The sequence below is a fragment of the Danio rerio genome, chromosome 14 (genome assembly GCF_049306965.1).
Source record: "Danio rerio strain Tuebingen ecotype United States chromosome 14, GRCz12tu, whole genome shotgun sequence".
Lineage (NCBI taxonomy): Eukaryota > Metazoa > Chordata > Actinopteri > Cypriniformes > Danionidae > Danio > Danio rerio.
Window position 1 is genome coordinate 50,516,057 of NC_133189.1, and position 21,902 is coordinate 50,537,958.

Below are 21,902 nucleotides of genomic sequence, written 5' to 3' on the forward strand. Positions count from 1 at the left end.
GTTGCTAGAGCAACTTATACTCCATCAGATCCTGGGTACCAGGTTTTTATACACACACAACAGCACACATTTTGTCATATTCCTCTTAGCACCACACTCAAAACAGGAACAATCACACAGCCTTTTGGTACAGCATTAAGTGTGTCTATTCAGTACGCAAGTACTTCTAAAAACTGCAATAATACAGTAGTGGTTCATGTTTTCTAGCCGGGCAGCTGTAATAATCTCACACTTGAATTCCCAGACTCCCTAGCATTACCAAACACTTGTAATCTGGAGCTTTTACCTCAACAACGCAGCCACAAAGTGTGCATGGTAGTTTTTGAAAATTACTACTGCTTGCAATGTGTAAATACCTCTATGATGGTGATCTGACTCAGCTGAACAGAATCACTGTATATTTTTTGGTCAAAATGGTTCTGTTCGCTAAGCCTGTAATCGTATCAGCAGTTAGGAATGGGTAATGAGACCACCAATGTGATCTATTGATTATTTGAGGAATGTTTCTGTTTATGTTCATGGACAATGGACCCATTTTTGAGCCTTACTTTGTACTTCATTGACTATGAACGGAAGCTGCGCCAGAGATGCCTCAAGATGGCATAATTTCCATACATCAAAGTTATTATTTACATAAAAATTTTCATTACAGACGATGCAAGAAATGCACCGTTTAAAATATTTTTTACAGGATATGCAAGAGTTATTTATTTAGAAGAGATACTGCTCGTTTTCTACTTTTAATATGAAAAACACTGAAAATGTAATTTGTTTTCAAAAGTGCAAGTTACGTATTTTCACTCTTATAAGAAAGCGCTACCAAGCCGAGCAATCACAGAGCTTGCGCTATGCGTCGTTGCGACGTGTAGCTACATTTTTTGAGAGGTGCACGTCAGTCGATGGCCACGGCGTAGGGCTATGCGTAAGCGCCGTAGCATACACGTGCGCTTGACGTAGAAGTATAAATCAGCCTTAAATTTGTACAAAGTTTACTAGGTTTCTTAAAAAAAAAAAATAAATAAATAAAATAAAAACATTTTAGCGCAAGTAGGTAAGTAGTATTAAATCAAAAAGCACACTAACAACAACAGGACTAATAAACAGAAATAAACAGTGGTAAACTTGGTTCGGAATGTGTGATATTGGTTGAGATTGTTTCCACTACACTGCAAAGAAAATGCTTTTCTTAAGAATTTTTGTCTTATTTCTAGCTTAAACATTCTTAAAATAAGAAGCTTTTTCTAGACAAACTAAAAATATTGTCTTGTTTTTATAAATAATATGTCAAAGTGGAGTGAGTTTTTTCTTAAACAAGCTAAATAATCTGCTAATCGGGTAAACAAAATTCTCTTATTTCAAAGAGAATAAATTGCTTACCCCAGGCAGAATATTTTGCTTATTTTAGGGAATTTTGATTTTTTATTTCTGAAAACAAGACAATATGTTTGGTCGTCTATAAAATGCTTCATGGTTTAAGAATTTTTAGATATTTAAACAAGAAACGAGTTAAAAAAATGTTTGCACTGTAACAAAAACATATGCTAGAGACTGGTCTGTTGTGGAAAACAAAACCAGTTATGTGGCAGTCTTAATGATTTATTGATTTCTAATTTTTATCATTCAAAATTAATTCTATTAATTCAAACTGTCTGATTTATTTAGAAACTTTCTTGTAAAGAATGAATCGCTGATTAAAATAATTTAAGAAAGAAACATCGCAGTTTTGTTCCATTGCTGGCGCACAAATTTTCTGGCTTTCTTTGAAATTATTACCATTGGTAAAACATTCCTTCCTTCATTTTCCTTCGGCTTAGTCTCTTATTTATCAGGGGTTGCCACAGCGGAATGAACTGCCAACTATTACAACATGTTTTTACGCAGTGGATGCCCTTCCAGCTGCAACCCAGTACTAGGAAACACCCATACACTCTCAAATCCACACACAAACTCATACATATGGCCAGTTTAGTAAATCCAATTCTTATAGCACATGTCTTTGGACTGGGGGGAAACCGGAGCACCCGGAGGAAACCCATGCCAACATGAGGATGCAAACTCCACACAGAAATGCCACTTGGTCCAACCGGGACTCATACCAGCGACCTTCTTGCTGTGAGGTGACAGTGCTAACCACTGAGCCACCTATTGGTGAAACAAAACAAACAAATACATATTGTTTTGTGTATAAATTGTAGCCCAATATTAACTTCTTGTTTGTTGAGTTTGTTTACAATCAATATCACATTTGATATTCAGAAAAGCAGCACACTTGGTAGTTTGTTTTTAATTACTATATAATTTTCACACTGATTAAAAACCCATATAGAGATAATTTTGTTTTGGTAACTTGAATTGAATACTTGCTGCATTCTATTAGGCTTCATCATGCAATGAAAGCTTTTTATCTCTTTTGTTTTTGCACAAAGTGAGTGATACACCTGATAATGTCCCACATAATTAAAACAAACCTTACACAAGACAAATATCACTTTGTATTTCACATTATACCAACCCCCTGATTTCCTTGAAATCAAGGCCGATGTGAACACAGCATGCTAAACACAGCGCACTACATCAAGCATTTACGCTCTTTTCTCCCATTCACTAAACACTTTCACCATAATGCAGGAAACTTAATGTTTACCCAACATCAGTGACCACAATCCAACCACTTGACAAAAATCTGAACAAGGTTATGACTCAAACACTCTTCCTCTAATCCACTTAATCTAATCTTATAAAAGACTCCAACTGAATCATAATTTGTGAGTTATTGATTCATTACATATTATAGTAAGGAGATTGATGCACAGCTTGAGAGCGCTCTGGGCTCTTAGTGATGTCCTTTTTTAGGGGCGGAAATGCAGTCTTGCTCTCTGGAGAGGGCACAGCACTCATGCAACAATGAGTGTTTTGTCTTATCCTCTGCCAGGCCAGGGTTGTCATAGACACAGGACCTACGTCAGGGTCGTTTATTAATCAATGTAGCCGTTTTGCTCATTGACACAAAGTAATTTTTTATTGCGCTTGAATCAAACGCTCTTTTGTTAGATGCAGATCTTTAGATGTGTCTCGCCTGCCATCAAACCAGTCAAGAAAAGACAGCGTTGTTTCAAAGAAAGCATGTGTCTGAAATAAAGTATATAGGTGAAATGAACCTCAAAGAGTTTCCTGCAAATTTGAACAATCACAAATCCACTTACCCCTCCAAGTATTATAAGAAGATAGAAATTTCCAACATACAGAATTGCATAAAATGAATTCCCTGACAAAGACCTCTTTGGAAATTGAAGAAAGTGGAAAAACAAGCAAAGATATTAAGATGGGTTGAACATGATAATCAATTTAAACCAGCAAAACTAGATTTAAGATTTAAATGGAGTTTGCAAGACATAACATCCTTCTGTCTCATCACTGCTGATAATGCATTAGAAGGTTTTCAACAACTTTCAAATACATCCAGTTGAAACCAGAAGTTTACATACACTGTATAAAAAGGCAAATAACCAATTAAAAAAATAAGTCAAATGTTAATGTGACTAAACGTTTTCTCTTTTAGGTAAGTTAGGATTATCAAATTAGTTTCTGTTATGCTTAAAAGCAGAACAATGAGAGAGATGTTTTTTGAGAAATAGGTTTAACTTTTCTTAAAAGTCAAGTTTATGTACAATAAAATTTATATTCCTCTGATAAAGCTTAGATGGTGTCAAGGTTTTGAAAGTTTCTGATTGGCTATTGACAACATTTGAGTTAATTGGAAGCACAACTGTAGAATAGTGTTTAAGGAAAACCACAAACACACTCCTTCCTTGTGACAGCATGGGAAAATCAACAAGGCAGAATCCAAAAAAAAAAAAAAAAAGACAGATTACAATTATACATATATATATATATATATATATATATATATATATATATATATATATATATATATATATATATATATATATATATACATATATATATATGTATGTATGTATGTATGTATGTATGTGTGTGTGTGTGTGTGTGTGTATACACACACACACACACACACACAGTAGAGTCAGAATTATTAGTCCCCGTTTATTTTTTTTTCCTCAATTTCTGTGTATCATGAAGAGAAGATTTTTTTTCAACATATTTCTAAGCAATAATTTCAATAACTCCTTTCTAATAACTTATTTATTTTGTCTTTGTCATGATGACAGTTAATAATATTTTACTACATATTTTTCAAGATACTTCTCTACAGCTTAATGTGACGTTTAAAGGTTTAACTAGGTTAATTATATTAACTAGCTAAAACTAGCTTAAAGGGACTAATAATTTTGTCCTTAAAATGGTGTTTAAAATATTAATAACTGCTTTTATTGTAGTCGAAATGAAACAAATAAGAATTTCTCCAGACGACAAAATAATATCAGACATACTAAGAAAATTTATTTGCCCTGTTAAACATAATTTGGGAAATATTTAAAAAAGAAAAAAAATTCAAAGGGGGCCTATAATTCTGTATATATATTCACCTGTATATATATATATATATATATATATATATATATATATATATATATATATATATATATATATATATATATATATAAAGGAGTTTCCTGTATAGCTCAAAAATCAAGAAACGAAGGCGGTATGAATTAAGTTAATGTGGCTCTAGATAATTTGACAAGCTCTGAAAGAGGACTGCAACAGTCTTAATAGATCGATTTTTATTATTCCACGCAAAAAAAAAAAACAGCTGCAAGCTCTGAACCGAGCTTTGATAATCCAAGTAATTTTGAAGAGCTGCTAATTTTAGCATGTGGCAGGTTAATAGAGTGCGTCCGGACATACAAATTGACTGGCGTTTTATGTCACAACTGATGTAAAGCATGCATATAGATTGTGCTTTGATTAAAAGCACGTCCATTTAAACCCTGCAGCCCTCATTGAAATTACACAGCTTATCAAACACATGCTTGTTAAATCATTACAGCTCATTTATAATTTACATGCAGAGAGGCCCATTCAGGCAGAGCTACAACTTTTATGTTTGTGCTCTCGCTTACTTAAAGTGATGCAGTGTATTGTTGGAGGAACGGAAGAATGCGTGTACATGTTCACGCACAGCGTGGCGCCTTGCAGTTTGGCTCTAAATGAGCTATAAAAAAACAAAACAAATGCGCAGGCCTCCCATAGGAAGCCAAACACCGCTCAGCTTAGTAGAGATCGCTTCTGAACATGGTTCATTTCACTCTCCGCTCTGTGAGAGGGGTTTGTCGAACATGTGGGCAACTTTGTTCACTGACCTAAATGCATGAATTGTCTTTATATAAAAAGTGGCACTTTTTGTTCACCACACAGTGGGGGCTGTTTATTCTGACATTTTGCTCCGTCTTGTTATGTGAAATGCCGATAAGAGAAATTTACCCACATTAAGTCAAATTCAGACAAACTTAATTATTTTCCTCCCCTCTGCATGCTCTGCTTTGGAGTGTTTGTGTTTGATGTTCATAAGTACTGGCTGAGGGACAGCAAGAGGTATGATTGGTTGTTCCTATGTGATTGTGTGTGTGTGTTTGAAGAGAAAGAGAGCACTGAAGTATCCAGCACTTAAATTGTCTGCTTATTTCCAGTGACTGCATCATTTACAAAGAAAGTGAATGCATAAGAAACAGAGAAGAAAAGGGCAAAGGAGAAATAAGGAGTGAAATGGTCACGCAAGCGAGGAATTTTATTTTATTGGAAAGAGAAAAAGCAGCTTGTTGAAAGGCATCACTGTATCCTGGTAAGAAAGTGATTTACGTATATGTCAGCGTTCATGTATAATTTTAATAAAGGCCTATCTCATCCTGCTGGAAGGGTGAATTATATTGGCACCAAAATATCGGGATCGCAAATGGGAAAACAAAACAAATGTAAACAAATTAGAAGGCAAGCGAAGAACTGAAAACGGCTGGAACTAGTGACAATGACAAATGTCTGTCATATATTTACACCCTTGATGAGATACTCATCTCAAGGAAAGCAAACGTAATACACGGCAATATCAGAAATGAGAACGCAATAATAAAACTTTGCCTGTAAAAAATAAAAGTATTTGAAAGAGGAAAATTGCACTAAAAGGTTTAAAAAGTGGCTTCGCATTTACCTGCTCATTAGGGAGCATGAGAGAGAGAGAGAGAGATGTGAGGAAAGGCATAATTTATTTCACTAGCAAAACACTGCATAAAACTGAATGCCCTCTATTTAGAGTAGCGCCAGGTATCTGTAAAAGAAAGCCACAGACGGTCATGTGATGTCTAAATCTATGAGGTGATGTCTCATTAGCTATGTCTCCATTCAAAAATGCGAATTAAATTCATGTGTGGGTTAGGCAGTGGTGCAGTAGGTAGTGCTGTCGACTCACAGCAAGAAGGTCGCTGGTTCGAACCACCACTCAGTTGGCGTTTCTGTGTGGAGTTTGCATGTTCTCCCTGCCTTCGCGTGGGTTTCCTTCTGGTGCTCCGGTTTCCCCCACAGTCCAAAGACATGCGGTACAGGTGAATTGTAGGCTAAATTGTCCGTAGTGTATGAGTGTGTGTGTGAATGTGTGTGGATGTTTCCCAGAGATGGGTTGCAGCTGGAAGGGCATCCGCTGCGTAAAAACTTATATAAGTTGGCGGTTCATTCCGCTGTGGCGACCCCGGATTAATAAAGGGACTAAGCCAACAAGAAAATGAATGAAAATTCATGTGTAACAATGAAATATTGCACAAAAAATTTGCGAATAAAGCAGCGTTTATTATCCAACGAGTCAAAGAAAACAAAATCGCCACTTCCTGATTAACTGGCGCCAAATATCAACAGTAAAAATGGGATTTGATGCAGTAGGAGAAGCTGCATGAATCTTTTCTTTAATTAATAAATGACTTGCATCTCAGAAGACAATGCCGACATGCAACAAACACATGGTGGCATTTGAAGGCATGACAATTCTGGAGGTGATTAATAATAATATAATAATAATAATAATAATAATAATAATACTGAAATGGTTAAGGCGTTTTACAATGACCAAAACAACATTTCAGATGTTTTACAATGATCTCAGCCTGCTGTTTTTTTTATTTACACACGTTTTTATCATCACATGATCTCTCATAACAAAATCACCAGGGATGCTCTGATCAGGATTTTTTCAGCTGATACTTAGTACTGATTCCTTGTCATGGTGATCGGCTGATACTGGATACCGATTCTGATGCTTTAAGCTTTATAATGCATAAAGCACTTTTTCCCTCCAAGTTTAACACTAAAGTGTAGATCTCTCCTTACTCAAGAGAATAAGTTATGGCTGCTGCATTTAATCCCTTAAACACACATAGTAAGTCTTTATTATAAGTATATTATAAGTATTTATGGGTAATTAAATTATAAGACTAACAATGCAATTTGAAAACATTGCAAATGATAGAAGAAAAATGTAACGTCTCAATCAAGAAAATGTCTGGAGTGCATATTTGATGCATAAGAAGAAATGCACACCTGTAAATCCACCACTTCTTTACTAAAAGGAAAAGGCCTATAAACCAGTGTTATTGTTATAAGTGAATTACAAGAAGTTATGTATATTATTAAATATTTATGAAAAAAAAAAAAAAAAAWTATATATATATATATATATATATATATATATATATATATATATATATATATATAATATTTTCAGCCAGGTTTTAGTGAACTTGCAATACTGTCAAAAACACATAACTTTTAGTTCTTATATGTAAAATGGCCTAAATGCAAGATCATTTCAATATTTTGCTCATCTCCAACTATGAGATAGGCCAGATCAGTGAGTACTAATCGAGTCATTAAATGTGTCTATTGGTTAATCGGAGCATCCCTAAAAAAAATTGTTTTTTATTGCGTCTGTAAAAATGTTTCCATCATAGTTTATGCATAAGAAGTTAAAATGTAAATCTATAAATCCATTACTTCTTTACTAAAAGGCAATATGTCTATAAACTACTGTTATTGTAATAAGTAAATTATAAGTTATATTATTAAATATTTATGTTAAAAATGTAATTTTTAAGTTTTTATGTATCTAATATTTTCAGCCAGATTTTAGTAAACTTGCAATACTGTCAAAAACACAGAACTTTTAGTTCTTAAGTGTAAAAAGGCGTAAATGCAAGATAACACAAACACTTGCTGATCTGGCCGATCTCATAAACTGATCGCGAGTACCGATCGAGTCATTAAATGTGATTATAGATCGATCGGAGCATACATAAAAAAAATTTAAATAATGATTGACAATTCTGTATGTGAGAATAATATAATAACACTAATACTGAAATGGTAAAGGCGTTTTACAATGACCAAAACAACATTTCAGATGTTTTACAATGATCTCTTATAACATAATCACATGACTTTTTTAATGTCCATACTGGAATTTGTCCGGTAAAAGCGTTTCCATCGTAGTTTTTTCTGCACATCTTTTCATATAGAATAAAAACTCCTATACTCAGTTATGCGCATTTCAAATTTTATGAGCATCTTGGTGTTTCCATCAACCATTTTTTTTTATCCTCATCTAAAAATTTATCCAAAATGTGCATAAAATAGGTGGATGGAAACATATTGTACATTATATATATATATATATATATATATATATATATATATATATATATATATATATATACATACATATATATATATATATATATATACATATATATATATATACATATATATATACACATATATAAATATATATATATATATACATACATATACATACACATATATATATATATATATATATATATATATATATATATATATATACACACACATACATACATACATATATATAAATATATATATATATATATATATATATATATACATATATATATACATACATACATACATACATACATATACATATATACATATATACATATATATATATATATATATATATATATATATATATATATATATATATATATATATATATATATATATATATATATATATATATATAGCAGTATTCTACATTCACACAACAATGAAAAACAAACTCACTCCCAGAGTATATTTCTCAAAGCAAAGACCTTAAAACGCTCTGTTAAATCTAGGGTCAAGAACATTAATTCTCGTCCATTAAAATGATTTTACAGCATATGAGTGCTTAGAACACATTTTTATAGACAGATGAGATGTGCAGCGAGCGCTCGGTTTATATGAGCGGCAGGGACTCATTCGCACATTGCAGGTGCAGATGTACAAACACAAATGCGCCACCATCCACTTGAACCCATCTTTCATGATTAAGAATAGGTAAATAAAGCTAATTTATTCCCCACTTTCTGTTAGCATTCGAGTCCATTCATGCATTTCCTTTGCACCTTATGAATTACAGTACCGTCACGCTAGCATCTTGGCATCAGACATAAAAGGAAGCCACAGAGTATTGAAAACAGCAGAATGTCATTCATTCACCAACATAAACTGAAATACACACACACATATGCACAGAAAAAAAATTCTATGCCTTGGATTTGTGTGTCAAATATAAAACCCATAATGATGAATGCCTTAATCTGACTTCCACTATTCGTCCTTGTCCCAGTCATCCCAATGCAATCATTCAAGCCTCAAGTTTGAGGTTGGCCTGTGTGCATGTATAAATACTCATAAGCCTTGATGTTGTTCGCTCGTCACACACATTCACAGCATCAGGCCTCTCTCTTTCTCACCCTGTGCCACTTTCGTGCATCTTTATCACATTCACAAGCCACTGGCTCTGTTCAGTGCACAAACACTGAATATAACAAGGATATAAATCAGTATAGGCATTTATGCATTAATGGTTCACAGATTACAGTAAACGCACTGGTGAACATCCAAAAGGACGGAAGCCAATAGAGAACGCGCACAAGACTGGAAAACGGGGTGTGCATGGGGAAAAAAACAAGGTGCGTTCCCATCACTGCTCATCCACGCATCCCTGTCACACACTCATCCCTGCTCCCCGCTCTCTCTTTGCTCCTGGTTGTTCATACTAAAAGGCTGCAGTGTGTGGGTGTGTGTTGAGAGGCTGGTCACATCCCGGCGTCTCCTGCCATTTTCACTCCCGTTGCTGAATTACCCCTGATTACCTTTAGCTAATTATCATCAGATCTTAGAGAGTGAAACACACACGCACACACACATCACTATTCAGCGCTGCAGAGCCACTGGCAGTTAAAGATCTGAGACATCACTGGACTGCAAAAAAAAAAAAATAATAATGAAATAAATAAATAAAAAGCGAGAACGGTACCTAGGCACATCTCATCAAGGTGTTTGTACTCCACTGTCAAAACATCTCTGTGTAGCAATTATATATTTTTTTTCCTTTCTTCACTGAATGGTAGGTAATTACGATGAGTAGACTGAGCAATAAATTAGACCGCTTCCTGAAAAGAAGCTTTGAAGCATCATTAGCAGGAGACGGAACTGCCGTTCAGCCGATGCGACAACTGTAGAACAGTTCTAGAGCGCTTGCAAATCTAGAACAGAGTTTTTTTTGTTTTTTTTTTTAGAAGGGAACGGCACTACAAGACTGCAGCCTTTTAGTTCATTCCGCTGTGGCGAAGGAAAAGTTGTATATGAATATACACTCACTGGCCACTTTATTAGGTACACCTTAAGATGATTTGCGCTTTATGACAGGTCACGTTATCCTGCTGGAAATAGCCATCGGAAGATACCAACACTGTGGTCACAAAAAGACGGGATAAATCCATGCTTTCATGTTGTTGATGCCAAATTCTGACCCTACCATGCAAATGTTGCAGGAGAAATTGAGACTCATCAGATCAGGCAACGTTTTTCCAAACTTCTATTGTCCTATTTTGGTGAGCCTGTGCCAATTGTAGCCTCAGTTTCCTGTTCTTAGTTGACAGAAGTGGCACCCGGTGTGGTCTTTTGCTGCTGTAGCCCATCCGCCTCAAGGTTGTACATGTTGTGCATTCAGACATGCTCTTAGGCATACCTCGGTTGTAACAAGTGGTATTTGAGTAACTGTTGCCTTTCTATCAACTCGAACCAGTCTGGCCATTCTCCTCTGACCTCTGATTACAACAAGGCATTTGCGCCAACAGAACTGTCGCTCACTGGATATTTTCTCTTTTTCGGACCATTCTCTGTAAACCCTATGGTTGTGCGTGAAAATCCCAGTAGATGAGCAGTTTCTGAAATACTCAGACCAGCCCCTTTGGCACCAACAACCATGCCACGTTCCAAAACACTTAAATCAGTGGTTCCCAACCTTTCTTTAGCTGAGACCCCCTTTTCCGCCGGAAAATATTGTAAGGCCCCCCTCAACATTAATTGATAATATTGCTTAATAGTTTGCAGTAAGAATGACAAAAAATGTTGTTTTCAAACAAACAGTATGTTTATTACTATATCTAGATATATTCATGCACAAATAGCCTGTGTCAAATGTAAATATATAAAAGATAAACATCAGTAGGCCATCTGTAAATGGGAAACGTAAGCCTTTGGCCTTTAAATCGGCCATATATTAGTTGCCAATTAGTTGACAAATTTTTAAAAGTTTTTTGTCAGTAGCTGTGACGTCCCTCATCTCATTTTGGGTGTGTTAATTTTTTTGCCTTGCGCTCAAAAAAAAATGCCCTGGGCTGGTTGCGGTATTGGGGATGAGTCGTCTGCAAATGTCTTATTAATTTGGACGCCTCATGCATTCCTTAGCAAGAACTTTGATGCAGATAATACACTGTGGCTGGGTCAGGGACTCTTTGCTTTGAGAAAATGGAATAAAACCATAGCTCAGGTAACTAACTTGGTATTTCCTTCATTTCGTGTTTTCAGTGTTGCTTGCGCTGCGATGTTTAGAGCTTCTTCACCTGGGTCCAGTATGCTTGGGTTATTAGTATTAACTGCTGAAGGTGAATCAATGAGACTCTGTGGTTTTTGTGGTTACAAATTTGTCTATCTTTTGGTCAGCCAGAGGATAAAATTTACTCAGACAACATGATCGTTCTCCTAATCGTCCAATGGCAAAAACGTATTATTAAAAAATATGACCCGACCCCCTCATAGCCCTCACTAAAGCCCCCTCGTGGGGGACTTCAAGGTCCCCCACAAGGGGACTCCCCCTGTTGGGAACAACCGACTTAAATCACCTTTCTTCCCCATTCTAACCCTCGCTTTGAACTGCAGCAGATCATCTTGACCATGTGATTGCCATGTGATTGGCTGATTAAAAACTTGCGTTGACAAGCAGTTGAACAGGTGTACCTAATAAAGTGGCCAGTAAGTGTATATTATGCTATAGCTTACATTGTTATTCATTAGGTGAACAATTAATCCTTTCAAGTTGATCAACTGAAATCAATCAAAGTATGACCATTTGCCTCTGTGTTTTCTGGAATTCCAGTCTTTGTTGACGTCAGTTTGAGTGATTCAGCCATAATATTCCTAACCACCCCCTCATATCATTTGATTGCTATGAGGAAATGATGCACAAAAAGAAAGCCCCAAGTACATCAACATACTGAAATAAAATCCTCAGCAACTTCCAGGTTCTTTAAGGAGAATAAATGCGAATGTGGAGAGAATATGATGTGACAACTGTAGAACATTCTAGAGCACTTACCATTCTAGAACAGCGTTTTTTAGAAGAGTACAGCACTACAAAACTGTTGCCTGCGGGCATAGAGCGCTGGTTTCACGGCCATGTGCTGATATGGGAGCTGAAAAATATCCTGACACACAAGTATGCCCTCCGGCCAGTGCTCTGCTACTATGGCGTCCATCTCAGTGGCCCCAATGAAAGTCACACACAGTCGCTCACTGTTCAGTAAAATACCACAATTCCTAAGGGCCCTATAGCAATCATGTCATGTTAACCGAGTTTACTGCTCTTACGTGCGAGGGGCTAGACAGCAACACAAAGCTCTCCAGCTGTTTACATTGTTAGCCGGCCAATACAACAACGTTATTCATCAGTGCTGGTTGTGAATTAATAATGAATTGGATTTGCTGGGGAATAATTATTTCATGATGTACTTGAGTAATATTTTATGACAAAGCTGTGTGAGCAACGAGACGGACTATTAAGATTTCATGCTCCTTCATGATCCTAAGACAAAGCTCTCGGCGCTATGAATATGTGTTGTTGTGGATACTGGGCCTGACAGTCATTTCTGCCACCAAATTTGATTCCAATGGGTTCATCAATCTTCCTTCTTTCCTTTACTCCTCCATCTGCCCCGCTCTCTCTTTTCCATTCTCCCTCTCTCTGGCTCAGCAAATGAGAAATTGAAAGGCAGAGATGGGTAGGTTACGTGCACAGGATGGTAAAAATCCTTGACATGGGCTCATAGGCATATGCACGGCCACGAAGGCATACCCGCAAACATGCAAGGGCATACAAATAAAATCACAGATGTGTCACCACCGTTCTCATAACTTTAAGGACATCTGTGCCATCAGCAATATTAACAACCCCCGAGCACCACCCTACTCCAGGTGAACATTATTACTGTCCATTTTCAGCATTTACTCAAGCACGTCTGGGGATGGAGGTCATGACAGCAGCACCGATATAACCTCTTATCATCTCCCATCATAATCTCTCCCCTAATGTGACTGTCCCATTATACCATGCGTGAGAGAGAGAGAGAGGTGAACGGAGAAGGGCAGCGGGCTGTATATTTGTCTGGGTTTACACCCACTAGACATTCGCCTGAATACCATCTCCGAGCATTGATTGGCGTAAATTCCCCAATACGTCCATTGATTTTAATTAGCCCGCTTTGTCCTTATTACTCCTCCTCTGCTCAATTCCCTTTACATCAGCTGCGAGCTTCGGAAATGCTCCCCGTATCCTCGCACACGTGGTACTATGGGCCTCCGCTGATCCATCTTCACCAGCCTGCTGCGTCCACACGGCGCATTAAATTTCTGCAATAATGTTTTTGATCACTCCCAATCTCGGACTGGAACATGGAAAAGCAATTAGACTGGGAGTCAGTGGGACCCAAAGGAGACTTTCAACATCACAAACACAAATCATCCACGCCAGGCCTGGGATTTTAAACAGATTCAGCACACTGTGATACAAAGAGAGCAAACAGTTGCTGGTTCAGAGGTTCGGTCCCAAGGCAGCGGTTTTAGTAAACATAAACAACAAACACTCATAGCTAAATTCTATATATATATATATATATATATATATATATATATATATATTTTAGAAGCACTGTGGATTATTTCAGACTCACCTTAAAAAAATTTAATTGCTTTTAGGAATCTGGCATGAAAAAGTCTTGGTCTGCCTGACGATGCGGAAATCCAGTAATTAAAATGTAATTTACTGTATAATGTGCAATATGTCACTGAATTTGGCAAATTCTGGATGGATGCATCAAAATTAGTGCTGTACACCTAATCAAACTGCGATGTGGACTAGTGTATGGGAATATTAAACCACAATAAGACTATTTGATTGTCAAATCTTTGTGTGAATGAATGGCACAGTAATAGTATATCACATCTTCAAGCATGAACATGCACACATATGGCCCGTTTCCACTGAGTGGTACGTTACGGGTCACCTTTATCAGGCTTGCATTTCCACTGCCAAAAGAGTACCAATGGTGGACGTGGTAAACGACAGAAAGTTTTAGTCGACGTCATTCTCGCTCGAGGAAATGTCAAAGTAATTCTGTAAGGGTCGTTCACATATCATAGAAGCACTTTTCACAACCCAGATGCTTTATACACATAAATACTTTTATTTATTACTAACTTTTCTATGAACAGGATTTGATTATAACTGCAGATCAATGATAGCCTGCTGTAATTTCTGCAGTTCTCTAAAATAAATAAAAAAATTTAATATATATGAACACATACAGCCCCTTATGCTCTCTGATATGTTACAGAAGAACTACACACAGCATACTTTTAGTGTGTATTCAAAAACAACACGCAACAAATAGCCCAGAGTAACCTCTAATCTGCATCTTTAATGTTTCTCAGCACATGTAACCTCTTGTTTGAAAGTGATTCTGTCATTCCAAGTTCATAATAGTCCAAAAAGTGATGATAATAATTAAACATGGCGGTTTGTTCATGTTTTTTCCGGCTTCTCCTTTTATTCTCCTTGTTTTTGTTTTTGGCGCTTCACTCTAGCATTTGGACTTTTCAGAAACACTTCGATAACCTCGCGCACGTTATTATCATCAGCTCAAGAAGTTTGTTATTTCAAATATAGATGAGTGGCGAGTGGACTCGAGAAAGCGAAACCGCTCGTGCTTAAGACGGCCTTGTAAACAACTACGGTGCACAGGGTAGATTCTGCTCTTCTTCTTTGGTTTGTGGCTGTTCATCAAGATGACGACAAGGTTTGTTTAAGCTTGGGTCGACCTTGGCTTGTTATCATATGTATATATTATTACGGTGTATTGTCTCAGCTGTGTATTTAAAAATGGCGCTTTCTATGTTCTCATTCTCCTGCTTGTGTACGCGTATAACCAATAGTGTTCAGCTTTACGACTTGCTCTACCTTTTGGTACCCTTTTGTTGTGCTAGGTACCCTGCCGAAAGAGTACTCGAAAAGTGGTACGGTAATAAAGTCGGAACTGCACGCTAGCTGTTTTTAAAATATTGCTGCGTTAATCTTGTTAATAATATCGAAAAGTGGTACGGTGCGGTTTGCTTTTTGGTATCTTTTTACAGTGGAAACTGCCATAAAACACATCACATTATATGTGTGGAAATAGATATGCTTTTTATTTCTAACATATGTAAATCACAATGAAGTCCAGAAAAACAAAAAGCAAAAAATTGATTCCCAAAAAGTTAACTCGGGTGAAGAACACGGTAACATCGATAACACTAAATAAATTCAGTAATGAAGTTAGCACTGCACGCTAGCTGTTTTTTAAAATATTGCTGCGTTAATCTTGTTAATAATATTGAAAAGTGGTACGGTATGGTTTGCTTTTTGGTATCTTTTGACAGTGGAAACTGCCATAAAAGCATACTCAACTATACCGTACCACTCAGTGGAAACGGGCCAATAGGCATCACCTATATACCACATAACTGCAGGTTAACTATCTTCATATATAATAAATGTAACTATTAAAAGCTATTAGTAATTATTTACTAGTTAGTTAGTTATTGGTAACTAATAAAGTTATGGTATCTAATAACCCTAACTTTTCTTAAAATCGATAACATTGACATTGATTTCACTAAATAAATAGAATTCAGTAATGAAGTTAGCACTGCACGCTAGCTGTTTTTAAAAATATTGTTGCGTTAATCTTGTTAATAATATTAAAAAGTGGGTATTTTTTGACAGTGGAAACTGCCATAAAAGCATACTAAACCATACCGTATCGAACCACTCAGTGGAAACGGGCCAATAGGCATTACCTATATACTACATAACTGCAGGTAAACTATCTTCATATATAATAAATTTAACTATTAAAAGCTATTAGTAATGATTTACTAGTTAGCTAGTTATTGGTAACTAATAAAGTTATGGTATCTAATAACCCTAACTTTTCTTATTTTAATTGTAATGCAATAATATGCACCATTTGTAAAGCTGCTTTGAAACAATAACTATTGTGAAAAGGTCTATACAGTATAAATAAACCTAAATTGAATTAAGTGAATTACCATAACATTTTGTTTAATTTATGTAGCACTTTTCTAAGCACTCAAAGTTCTTTGAAGAGGAAATAATATGAATATAAACATGATCTGTAGCATTTGAAGGTGTTTTTTTTTTGTTTTGTTTTAATTTTAAAGTCCATGGGAAATGTTGTTTATTGTTTTATTTTTTTTAAATGTTATATTTTAAAATATATATCTTGATGGCATACATTGTGGTTATTTAGGTGAAAAATTAATCAGCAACTTCCAGGTTCACATGAACTTTAAAGAGAATAATGTGAAAAAAAAAAAGAATTAATCATGAAAATCAAATATGTTTTTAGGACTAAGCTTCATGATCACATTATATGTGTGGAAATGAATATGACTTTGATTTCTAACATTTGTAAATCACAATGAAGTCCAGAAAAAATAAAAAGCAAAAAATGGATTCCTAAAAAGTTAACTCGGGTGAAGAACAAGGTAACATCGATAACATTGACACTGATTACACTAAATGAATAGAGTTCAGTAATGAAGTCAGCAGTGCACGCTAGTTGTTTTTTAAAATATTGGTGCGTTAATCTTGTTAAAAATATCATTCAGAGGATGATAATTCACACTTGTTAAATATTTATTAAATAATTTATATAGCTGTATTTTATATTCTTAGGAGATACAAAACACAGACGTTTCGACACACTGCCTTCCTCAGTGCGTGACACAATCTTCTCACTCCACCCTCTTATTCCACAGTCAATCACATTACTCTATTAAGTAGATGATTACTCAATAGTTAAAACAATTTTATTTTTGTTTCAGTATAGTTAACAACACAAAGAGTATTTCCTCCACCTGTAAATGCATTATGTCCATTGTACAGAAAAATAACATTTAAACTATTATCATTCACTCATTCACATCTTCGTTAACTAATACAATAAATTCTGACACTCCAAAACATTACTAATACATTTTCATATCATTACTTGCTTCATTAAGCACTCATAATCCATGATTCACAATGTTGTAGATAAACAATAACACATTAAAGAAACACTAAAACCTTCAATTCCTTATATATAAATCGAAAAATAATAATAGTTAAAGGCTGTATACAGATATTTACGAAATATGCTAAGTATACATATCTGTTTATCAGAAAAACCATACTAAAGTCAATCATTCTCCTTTGAAAATGTGCGTTCCATGTCAGAATGTATGTCTTTGTATTGGTCTCTATAACCAGCCTACTGCCAGTTTACCAAATTATATTTCAGCACTCCGGGTTGTTTTGGTTGAAAACACACTTCAATTTTGAAGGCTACTACAACATATACAAATGTGACCTCTGCAGGACAACAGCAGCCTCCAAAATCCACATTAGGTGGTTTTTAATTAGCAAATAATATAACTATTACAAACAGCTGAGCAGGTTGTCATGGTGTTGGCTCGATAGTCAGACATGCTCAATCGTGTTAGTGTCGTCAATCTGGCAATCTGCATTTGCATGGAGTCATCAAAGGAGGGGCCAGGTAAAAAAAGTGTTTTGTATTTGAACTGTAATCCCTAATTCAGCCACTGGGTGTCAATCATACATACTGCACCTTTAAAAAAAAAGTTGTAATAACCCCCAGTAACACAGCCAGTTCACCCAATTATATTTCAACACTCTGAGTTGCCTTGGTTAAAAAATGCACTTCAGATTTGTAGACTACTTCTATATATATATATATATATATATATATATATATATATATATATATATATATATATATATATATAATTGTGACCTCTGCATGATAGCAGCAGCCTCCGAAATGAGATACAGATTCAGAGTTATAAAAATCCACATTAGGTGTGTTTTTATTAGCAAATAATGTAACTATTACAAACGTAAATATTAGCTGAGCAGGTTGTTTTGGTGTTGGCTCAATAGTCTGGCATGCTCGCTCATGTTGGAGCCGTCAATCTGGCAACCTGCATTTGTTTGGAGTCATTAAATAAGGAGCCAGGTGAAAAAGTGTTTTGTATTTGAACTGCAATACCGAATTCAACCACTGGGTGCCACATTGTATATTCTGCACCTTTTAAAAAATTTAATAACCCCCAGTAACACTGCCAGTTTACCTATTTATATTTCAACACTCTGGTTTCAACACTTGAGCAACGCACTTCCGATTTCTAGGCTTCTACTACATATACGAATGCGACCACTGCAGGATAGCAGCAGCCTGCGAAATGAGATGCAGATTTAGAGTTATAATAATCCTCACTATTTGGTTTTTGATTAGCAAATAATGCAACTATGACAAATGTAAACATTAGCTGAGCAGATTGTTATGGTGTTGGCTCAATAGTCAGGCATGCTGGATCATGTTAGAGAGTCGGCAGTCTGGCAACATGCATTTGCATAGAATCATTGAAAGGGTGGCCATGTGGAAAAAGTGTTTTGTATTTGAACTGCAATACCTAATTCAACCACTGGGTGTCAATCTTACATACTGCACCTTTAAAAGAATGTCTAGTAATAACCTCTAGGGCTTTTCCAGTGAGTCAGAGTGCCCTATAAAGGGTCAAAAAATGGAATTGGGAAAGATGGGTCCTTACCCATGATTTTCTGCCCTTCCTCAGTCTTGTCAACAATGTGACCCAGTTTTTCACAAAATGCGTGTGTTGATTTTTGCATTTTTGGGGTCTGGCTATGGCTTTGAGCACTCTGTAAAAGAGATTTTCCACTTAATTCTGCACACTGAACTTGACTTTACCATTTTCAGAGTTGATATTCTTTGAAATACAGTCCTTTTTTCCATCCAGTTTTAAAGAGAAAATGACACCCTGCGAATATCAAGTCTTTTCCCTGCACTCTGATTCACAGAAAATGTTTTCTTTACAGGTTACACGGTCTCTAAGATGAAGGGTTACAACGTCTCAACGTTCCATCAATCTTCATTCACGAAAACACAATCAACATGATGTCAGCTTTGATGGACACACTACAACTTGAAAACACGTCATCGTCTCGGATGTACTCTTGCTGGAGGAAAGTGCTGAACATTTTGCCTGCTTCTATTGATTGACACTGGAAAAAAAATCCCGGGGGTTTTTATGCTTGACGTTATGCTTATTTCAGTGCCTACAATTCATAGGAATCCTACAATAAAGGGCTGCCATTTTTGTTGGTCACTAAAGTCAAAGGACGCAGAGAATCAAGAAGAAAGACCTTAAGCTTTTTTTTATCAATTTCCAGTCTTGATTTAAAAGGACAAGTGACTGTCTAGACCTACAAGCCAAACGACAATGTGGGACACTTGCTAGATGGTAAGAATCACCATTTTTTTACGATTTAACATAACATCAGCAGCCTTTGTTATATTTATCCACAATAATAAGTATTTCTTATATAATTTATTACACCAATAATTCAAGAATGAGGTTTAAAAAAATTATAAACATAAAGGTATCTATATATAATAAGAATACAATGGTAACAATTATATAGAGTATCTCAATTTAAGGCTTGGTTCTAATATTATTTCAGGAGAAACCTGCTTAAATATGTCCATACATGTTTTCACATCCTTCAAGAGGAATTAAGCATTAATTTTTGGGGTCAGTCGCCCACGAACACCCCTTTAATTCGCACCCTGTATTTAGGTATTTGTGGCATTTGTAAGATTTAAAAACAGACATTTTATTAAAATATTTTACCAATGAATTAAAAGCCAACAATAAATCATAAACCGATTTGTTTTCATTGTCATCTCCACCTAAAGTGCTTATTTAGCTGCTGTGTCTGCCTGTTTTTTTGCCAGTCAATCCCTAAAAAACACAGCTATTTCAGAGGTCACTGTAGGTCAAACTATACAAACTTTGCATCTAATTTTATATTACTATTAGGCTATACGTAGAAACAAACACCTATTTTACAAGACAAGAGTTTTGTGAACACATGTCTATCGGCTTACATTAATGGACGCGATTATGCATTTACAATGGCATATTCCATTATAGGGGTAGTCAGGTGTATATTTATATAATCTATTATTAAATAAGTAATATTAGCATTTCAGATGCCGATCAGAGCAGACTATCTCTTAATTTTTTAGATGACTGACCCCCCCATACATGTTTTCACATCTTTCAAGAGGGATTAAGCATTAATTTGGGGGGTCAGTCACCCACAAATCCCCCTGTAATTCGCATCCTGTATTTAGGTACTTGTGGTATTTGTAAGATTTAAAAATCCTGGTCAAGTACCATTTAAAAACAGACATTTTTAATAAATATTCATTCATTTATTTTCTTTTTGGCTTAGTCCCTGTATTAATCTAGGGTCACCACAGCGGAATGAACCGCCAACCTTTCCAGCATATATTTTACGCAGCAGATGCCCTTCCAGGAGCACCCGGAGAAAACCCACGTGAAGGGGAGAACATGCAAACTCCACACAGAAATGCCAACAGACACAGCCGAGGCTCGACCAAGCGACCTTTTTACTGTGAGGCAATTGTGCTACCCACTGCACAATTCCTGAACCTCTTGTTCTAATATAAAACAATAATACAACATACAGCTCAGTGAATGCATGTGTGGCTAGATAAATAAAAGACAGTGCAGCAGGAATATACAAAACATATAACTGTCAACAGAATTGAAGTAGAAACAAAAAAAAGAAGGAAAATAAAGACTGAAGAGAAGGATCAAAAAGAGCTTTAGGCAGAATGAAAAGGCAGGATTGACACAGGAGGATCAGCGGGATATACAGAAGAAGAAAAAAAGCAGTACGATTAAAGAAGAGTATAAGAAGAGATTATATGAGATTACAGACAAAACAGTGGGCGGTTATGGAGATGGCCAGGATGAAAACCGTCTTCAGAGCAGAGAATCATCTGAGTGAAAGACAGAGAAACAATAAAGAGATGCAGAACAGAGGGAAGGAAAAGGCAACATGTCTACAGTACATACAAGGTTTCAAACTGTGCGGCAAGCTACAGACAGAACTTTTCGCAATCTAAATTTACAGCGTGCTTTGTGCATCAGTCATGCAGGGATCTGACAGCCCCAAACTATGGATGCTTTAAAAGTTCAAGAAACCCTTGAGTACTTTTTTGAGATTTTAAAAGATTTGTGTGTATTGATTATTAGTTAAGACAATGTGAGCACCTGTCAACTTTAATTGTGAGAAAAACTGGATGATGTTAAGCTTTTGTCAGCTAATTTCATCTTAAGGG

General features: G+C 35.8%; 2 protein-coding genes across 4 annotated transcripts in view; one reads left to right on the forward strand and one right to left on the reverse strand.

Annotated features, from left to right (window-relative positions):
- macrod1 (mono-ADP ribosylhydrolase 1) overlaps positions 1-21,902 on the reverse strand; it is a 206,563-nt gene that overhangs the window by 104,139 nt on the left and 80,522 nt on the right. The gene's annotated exons all lie outside the window — the stretch shown is intronic.
- The window catches only part of flrt1b (fibronectin leucine rich transmembrane protein 1b), a 49,104-nt gene that overhangs the window by 8,183 nt on the left and 19,019 nt on the right, over positions 1-21,902 (forward strand). Inside the window, exon 2 of the mRNA XM_073922230.1 lies at positions 19,565-19,989. The gene's annotated coding sequence lies outside the window, so the exon portion shown is untranslated. The remainder of the gene's footprint in view (positions 1-19,564; positions 19,990-21,902) is intronic.